Genomic DNA, 8,806 nt, shown 5'->3' on the forward strand with positions numbered 1-8,806 from the left:
TGCTTGTATTTAACTTTACATTTCAAAAGTTTCACGGCAGAACAACAGTGGCAAAATCACTTCAAACTGTAAAGTCCTGTAAAAGTAATCAAGTGACAGTTCTCTTTTGAGGTCCGTGCAGTGCATTTACAGTAAAACTTCACATTCGCTTCAAATAAACTCCATCCACCTCTTTATGACCCGACATCAGAGACGCCGAGGCTGTGTTGTGTGTTTTGTGACGTCAGAGCTCCCCGTGGGCTGCAACTATAAATATTCTATTCAAGCCGTAAAATATGAGTCAAAACATGAAACCTGGCACAGCTGAATCATGAGTTCGCAAAATTGAAATGACTAACTGAAATGTTCCTGGAATAAAACAGGAATGTCTGTCGCTGGGGAAACACACCAACTGTTGTGTGTGTATTTGTGTGTGTGTGTTGGGTTATTTTTTGTGAGATCGTACGACTGTCAAACTACAAGCTTTATTTTCAAAAAGCCCAGATTTGTATTTTCAGTTGGGAGAAAAATGTTTTCTGAGCGGCCCAACCTAAATCCTAGATTATATTGTGTTTGATCAGGGTTAACCCCTTTCTGAGGATTATCATCCAGGACATGTGCTCTGCACGTGACAAACTGTTTGCCTAATCTCACCGGGACAATGGTTAGAAGTCCTGCCGCATCAGATTGGAGTAGAGTGAAGATTAAAAAAATATCTTTCAAAGTTTTGCTCTCACATGCGGCATTTCTTTAACTTTTTGATTTAAACATGCTTCATGAAGTAAGTTTCACAGTAATCTTCACAATAAAACAACTTTAAAAAACATTAAATGTTTCTGGTTTAGTCTTAGATGTGAAGATTGATAAGACTCATGTCTGAATATGAAGCTACCATGAGCCCCTGGTTAGCTTAGTTTAGCTTAGCATAAGGTCTCAAAACGGGGAAACCACTAGTCTCAGGGCGAATTATCTTCACTTCCTTACACATGGTATGTAATTGTTACCTTTGCCAAGGAGGGTAGGTTTTCATTGCTCAGAAGGATTACACATAAAGCCGACATAGGCCACGAGCCAACACTTTACATTTTGGGGTAGATCTGGAAAAAGAGGTGGATCCAGGATTTTTTTAATTTATTTCATTAAAATGACATGATAGGACATTTCTTGACAGTTTCACAGTTTCCCAGGGAATAATTCATGGATATTGAGGGAGAATGAAATAGGTCTTGACAGCAAAAAACAATTATGTGTTTGAATCAGTGTTAATTTCGTTGACGAAGACGATGACGAAATATATTCGTTAACAACCTTTTTTCCATGACGAAGACGAGACGAAGACGTAACGAAAACGAATCTTTGAAAATAAAAACTATGACGAAATCTATTTTAATTTTCGTTGACGAGACGAGACGAGACGAAAATGTTGGTGGTTGACTAAGTCACAATAATTTTTAAAACATCATCGTATCAGGCCGTCATGAAGTATCAGTAGCGGGCGAGTGAATCTGTGTGTGTGTGTGTGTGTGTGTGTGTGCCTGTGCGCTCCCAGATAGCGCTCCGGTCCGTAGCTCCGCCCCCCGCCTCGCGCACTCGCTCAGAGAGACACAGTGAAAGCAGAGCGCGTTCTCGTGGAGCAGCCTCTCAGTGACCGACTGCTTCTTAACTATGGAAACAGTGAAAACACAGAGTTTCTCTGGTCTCAGCTGGTCAGAGATCAGCGCTTCAGCTTCTTCATCAGAGCAGAAGCTGCAGTTGGTTTGTACCGATGTTCAGTTTCTGTGTCCGGCTCCAGTCTGACCTGCTCTCCCTTTTTGTTTTCACATTTAAAATTAAATATATATTTTTAAGCTATTAGGCTGCAGCTATATGTTTTTATAGAAAAGGAGTTTAATGTGGCTATTAAATGTGACTAAAACTAGACTAAAATGGAATTAGTTTTCGTCGACTAAAACTAGACTAAAATGGAATTTGTTTTCGTCGACTAAAACTAGACTAAAACTAAGAAGGATTAAAATGACTAAATGTGACTAAAACTAATATGCATTTTCGTCAAATGACTAAGACTAAGACTAAATCAAAAATAGCTGCCAAAATTAACACTGGTTTGAATTTGAATCATTTGAAAATTATTTCCAATACAATATCACATCATATCGTAGTTTCTAGGGTTAGTCGACAGAGTCACATGCCTTGTTTTGTCTAAATATCTAAAACTGAACTATTCCACTTTGAGAAGACAGAATCTGAATCACGGTCAGGAATCTGTAACAAGTGAATATTTGTTGTTTTTGCTTTTCAGATGTAAGATGTCTTAGTTTGTCTTCCTTCACCCTGCAGGGGAAACACGAGGTCAAGGCGAGTGGAGTTGAAAAACAGATTCTAATTAAGTTCAGGCCTGGAGGCGAAACTCCCCACATGCTGAGCGTGATGACAGAAGATCAGGAAGTGTGATGTGGTGTCTCCGAGTCTCACTAAAAATGACTTCTGCATGTGAAGTCTGCATCGTTCTGCCAAAACATCAATTGAGAAAAGAGGATTATTAATAAAAAGCAAAGTCAACTGTGGCTTTCCTTTGCCTCCTAATTAAAATAATGGGTCAAATCAGTGTGTCTTTAATGATCCTGTGTGGATCCAGTTATCCCTGCCAGGATTTTTATGCTGAGGCCAGCGATGTTAAAGTTTATGTGTTTGATATGTGTAATTTGTTTAAGCTAGAAGCCTCTACGAGCACATACAAACGCATATAAAGCTCTAGCCCAGATTAGCTGCTATATTTTGCGTAATTACTGTAATGTAATGATATAATAGCATCCCTCAGTGCCGACGGCAATTAACAGCTCTCCCTGAATGGGCTCTCGGAATGGGATTTGACAGATCAATGTCTCCCGGTTCTGCGAGCGCTGGGAAACGAGTGCCGGGCATCGCTTTTCCCTTATCGATCAGTGTACATGCACACAATGACGTCAGCAGGCCTTCACACTGACAGGCGCACAAAGACCAACAAGGATGGCCTATAAAACCAGCTAACGGTAATTGGACTATGAGGGCGAATCAATACAGCATCCCAATGTGTTTCACACGAAGAAAAAATAGAAAGAGTCATCTTGCACAGTGGGAAGAGTGTGATGCTACACAAAACCACTGCCATACATTATACCTTAGGATAGATGATAATGTTAAATATACAGGAGGGTGATCATCATGTCCCAGACGTTTTTAACAGACAATCTGAATTCCCTACTTTGGTTTGTCCCAATTCATTGCAAGTATTTTATTTTGGGATCCAGCAGAGGGCACTCTAAAATGTCAGCTTTACCTACAGAAAAACCTAATGACCAATCAAGGCTACAAGCAAAGACTAACATTATGTTGTTTGTTACATTAAAAGTCGACCATGGAGTTATGTATTTGAACCAGACTGTGTTTAAAGATGGACGACATGAGAGCTCCACAAAAGTGAAGCCAAATCACCTTAAGTTTGGTTTTGATTAGATCTATGAAGCTATAACAACAGATTGAAACATTATGATTGACAGCTGTAAACAGTAGCATGCTAGCTGACGTTAGCCTGAGCAGGTTAATTGTTGATTGGCAGCACTGTCCCTAACTCCGGTCTCTTCTTCACACTTCTAGATAGTCTGTGCCGAACATCGGTATCGAGCAATGTTCCAGATTGACAAGTTGATCGACTAATTGATTAATCAACAAACTGCCTCAGCTCTATGGAATTTCGAGGAGGGAAAAGATCAATCATCCTGGAGCTGAAGGAGACTCAGACGGATGTTTGTTTCCAGAACGACTCCAGCTGATGGAGGGACTCTGATCACAAATCCATCAGTGGCCTTCTGGGTAAAAAAAGAAGAAGAGTGATGGACTGTCAGTGAACAGTTGAGTGTATATCGTCCGGGTAAAGTGACAGGACACTGTGTCGAGCCGCTCCATATGAGGACTGGTCACAGGTGTCGGACACTTTCACGCTGGAGTGATTCCACAGCGGCCACCACTCCCATTAAAGTAAACAGCCCAAAACAAAAAAACGCTCCGTTGCACCAGACACACACTTGCACAGGATCACAAGTTAATCTGCATTACATCAATACAGCACCTTAACACTGAAGACATCATAACACAGAGGATAAAAACGCTGCGGACGGCGATTGATTCCGACCCGTGGCATCTCACCAGCGACAGCAACGATATCCAACAACATCAAGAGCGATTTGTTTTCTGTCAAACATGTTATTATTACAGGCCATGAGTCACATAAATGACGTTATAGACGCTCAGTAAACTTAAAAAGATCACTGAGGGGCTGAAATACAACTCAATTAGATCATTGAGGGCCTGTGAGAAAGGCTCCTCCGAAGTTCTGCTCTGCCAAGAAAGCTATTACACAAATGAAACCCTCCGACAGGACTTCAAGTTGGTGGATAAATCTTTCAGTTCTGCTCCAGAAGTATTGATCCTGTAAATGACCCTGTTTGATCCCTGGGAAGAAAAAAGATCGACTGCTTTTACACTTTAAATTTATCGAGATGGGATTTAAAAGACACACACAAGACGTAGCTATCAAGACCCGAGACGTTTTATGGAGTTATCGAGGACTTAGTATCACTTTAAGGTCATAAAACTTCATGTTGAAGGCTCAGATTTCTGTGACCATAAAGACTTAGACTTAAACACAGACTGTTGGCAACTGGTCACAAGAAATAGTTTGGCACATAAACCCTCTTATTGTTTTCTCTCTTCTGTTTTTACACAGAGCCAAGCTACCCCCCCCCCCCCCCCCGTTTCCTGTCCTAATGCTAAGCTATGCTACCTGTCGGCTGACTGCAGGTTCTGAATAGATTGATACGAGAGTGGTATCGATCTTCTCATGTGCCTCTCGGCTAGAAAAGCAAATAAGGTCATTTAGAAAAACGTCAAACAGTTCCTTTAAAAACCAGTGGATTTCAGGAGATGGCTTATTGTGTTTAACCCAGATAAAATAAAAGATTTTTAGAAAAACAGGTATGTGTTTCTGAAAGTAAGCTAACGCATAACTGTTCTGCATCTGACGCATAATATCCACATTCGACTGGAGAATCCACGCTGGGCCTGATGTGACTGTGATTCACGTCTAACGTAACTGTAACCCCCCCCAGGGCCGGCAGCCAGCATCTGACTGAAGTTACCTAGCTACAACACACTGCAGGCCACTTGAGCCCTGGGACCATCTCTAATTACAGACAGGGAGATAAAGGGAGGGAGGGGAAACCACGAAGAGACTGAGGAAGATGAAAAAGTGAGAAGAAGAAAGATAGATGGAGAGAGAGAGAGAGAGTGAGCCCCAGCTGCTGTTTCCTGCTGCCTCGAGAGTTCCACTACAATTTCCCCTACTCCTCCGAAGGGCATCCAGCAGTGAACCAAACCTGAGAATAGCACTGAAGCTGTTCACACATGGCACAAATGAGAGCTCAAACTTCTCTCTCGTAACTGGCAAAGTTTGAAATCTAAAGCCTCGGCCTGTCAACTGAGGTATCAGGGCAGTGGACTGTCCGGGTTGAAGTTATAAGTCGACAGAGTCTTACCCTTCCCCAGAAGCGTTTGGTCTGTGAAGACAACGGCAGCTTGTCGAGCATGCCCAAGGAAATGAAGATCATGAGCTCGGAGTTGCTGGACAGCGAGTGCATGCAAAGACGGGACGACTTCTGAAGCGCTGACATGTACAACCGAGTGCGAGAGCCGGGTGCTAACTGAGTCACTTCACGCTCGCTGGGCACATCAACATCATCAGCGGTCCCACATCGAGCCACAGGAAGAAAAAACAAAAACCCTACTGCTGGCGAATGGGACGGTTGTGACAACACAGTCATGCATGGGTCAGGAGAACCCAGGCAGCGGGTATGAAAACACACGTTCACTCCATCGACCCTCTGCTGATACGAAGACCTGATTGGTAGATGATCTTAAACTCTGAACACAGATGAAGATCTGGCTCAGACTCATTTTTAATTAGTTTAATGTACGGCCTGATATCTGGTCATTTAGTGATTGGGGTTTAAGGTTAAATGGGCAAACACACAACCTTGTGTATGCCACTGCAATGACTGATATTAATTCATGACTCACCCCAAATATGACCCGACATTAACTTTCACATATTTCCTCTCGTCTTCTGTACATTTATAACAAAGCCAAGTTTGTGGGCTACCCTGTCATAACTGATCGGCTTCATATTGAGCACAGTCAACTATTTGTGCAGTTTCTGTCAGAGACAATAATATGCTGTGTCGTCACATGCTCCTCTGCATACTATACAGAAGAGAGAATAGGGGGGTTGGGGGGGGGGTGGGGGAAGCGTTTCTACACTGAACACAGTTATACCCACGGGGGGGCAATCGACTGTGTCCACTTGATCCCATGACTCACTTTGTAATGATTGCTTTCCTTGGTAAGGAGATTTAGATCGGCTGCAGCCGTTCAACCAATCCAGGATTTACAGTGGAAGAAACGAGCGACATGAAACGTGGAAAGCTGCTCTTTCTACCTCTGAGGATGTCGAGGAACTGACGTGATACTATGCCTGACTTCAGGGATTCCAAACCAAGTTGTTTCATGGTAAATCTGAGATAAGGATAAGAAGCAGCTCTTTGTACTGAGTGATCTCACCCCCGAGGAGTTTTTGACCTGTGGTGGTGCTATGGAGCAATTTGTTTATGAGTGGGTCGCACTTTAGTTTTTATGATGCTCACAAACATGGATGCATGTGTACAGATGGACACAATAAAGATATTTATCATCGTCACTTGGTCGATAATCAGTCACAATAAAGCACAAATAAAAATAGGAATGTGATTTAGCCACAGGAACAGACTCTCTCAACAGACCTGTGAGTTATCTACACGTGGGAAGAGAAAGGTGAACCTGCAGATTACCTTTCACCTCCAGAAAAGCCCTGACAACGTCAATGCATCTAAAATGATACAGACCTGCAACAATCCATGATTAAAAACTAATCTCTACTTACACAGGGTCAACTCAGACGGTATAGGCTCTTCTGATCAGACCTCACAGACGGGATATACAGTAAAGGCTGTGACACTCATCACAGACAAAACTGTAGCGCACGGCGAGCAAATCCGCAACCTGAGCTGTAACGGGAAGCTTTGAGCAAACAAGCAAAAGCTACAACTGACACTACAAGCTTTGGAAAGAGACGTAAACCTGCCGACTTACACAGAAACAAGAACAAATTGTGCGTTGTTCAGTTTTACCTTTGGCTTCTTAGACATGCTCCTTCTTCCTCAACGCCCGGGACACCTGTGCCGCCTCTCTCCGCTCCACAGCGACTGTAATGAATTATGCAAATCCCCTGGTTTTTGTTCAGAGTACCATGACCCAGGGGTGCGAGCAGCTGACGCCTGGCACGAGAAAAAAAATGAAGCCAACCTCCACAGCTAAGTTAAAAAAAGAAAATAAGGGGGGATGATAACGCTGACTGCTGCGCTGCCCGGCCAGTTGCTCTCATACGGGACCGGTGTCAACGGCGGGGCGATAACCAGCGGAGAGGAAATGAGATGTGGTCATCCTCAAGAGCTCCTCCAACAGCAAGAGTCATGTCTCATGTGGAGGGAAAGCCGGCTGAAGAGTCGCTATCAGGCAGGTCACACATACACACACACACACTGATATGGACAGGAGCTGACACACACACACATACACACACACACACACATAGTGGAGTGTTTAAGCTGCGCGGTGTCATGGTTAGTGTTTGTCTTCAGCGGTCCGGGCATTAAGCTTTAATTTGATCGTGTGACATCTGTTGCGTGGCCAAACAACCGTAGGATGCTGTACAAGGAGGAGTGGAACACACACCACGTACACTCGCCTTGAAACTCATACACTTACCCGAGAGCATGCTACCAAAAAATGCATGTGAAACCGAGCTGCTGCCGTTAATGGGCTTGGGGGGGGGGGGGGGGGGGCAGTGCTGACGACCGCCGTAGTAAAACACGTGACCTCCTGCAGCTGTGCACCCGTAGCCACGCAGACAGTCAGGCAGTCACAGCAACATCTGGAGTCCTAATCCCCCTGGCACTGCCCATCCCTGTGATTATAAATGTGACCCTCACAGTCATTAGGCTTATTGGACGTGGACCTGTAGATACCTGGGGTTCTACAGTGCATCGTCTTTTGTCTTCAACGAGACTACATGACAATGCCTCCTTCGGGTTTCAATGACCCCCTGACCTCTCCTCTTGCACCGCCATCAGGCCAAGATAGGAACTTACACTCAGTGTACATAATAAAAAAAGGATTAATCCCTCTCCATTTGGGACATGAGCTTTTATCTGCCATCACCCTGAGGTCAACGTTGCACACGGACTCATCATATCATGGACGGATTACCTTTAACATTTCAATGGCCTACAAAGGTTTTGCTGTAATAAACCGTTGCTCTTTTTTCATCTAATAAAGTTCGACAAACCTCGAAGTACAAGTGCAGACAGAGACTCAGGAATCAAACACTCTGTGTGAACACCTGGCTTCACACTTTTTCATTAAACTTCACCTTGAAAACAACACAAACACTACAGCCAATGCACAAAGCTACACAAAGTTTTAAGCTGGATGGTGTATTCCTGTGTGAGTTGAAAACAATCCAATCCATATTAATCCTCATCCCACCACTGTATAAGCATACAATATAAAAGAGTAATGAAATCCTGAATATTAAAGGCATTTAAAACCTTGACTATTCAGTATTTATTTCTGTGTTAATTACAACATTAAGCAAATCTTCTTAACAGTTGTGTAGATTATCGTAAATGATACATGTGTA

This window comes from Pleuronectes platessa, chromosome 20, assembly GCF_947347685.1.
Source record: "Pleuronectes platessa chromosome 20, fPlePla1.1, whole genome shotgun sequence".
Taxonomy (NCBI): domain Eukaryota; kingdom Metazoa; phylum Chordata; class Actinopteri; order Pleuronectiformes; family Pleuronectidae; genus Pleuronectes; species Pleuronectes platessa.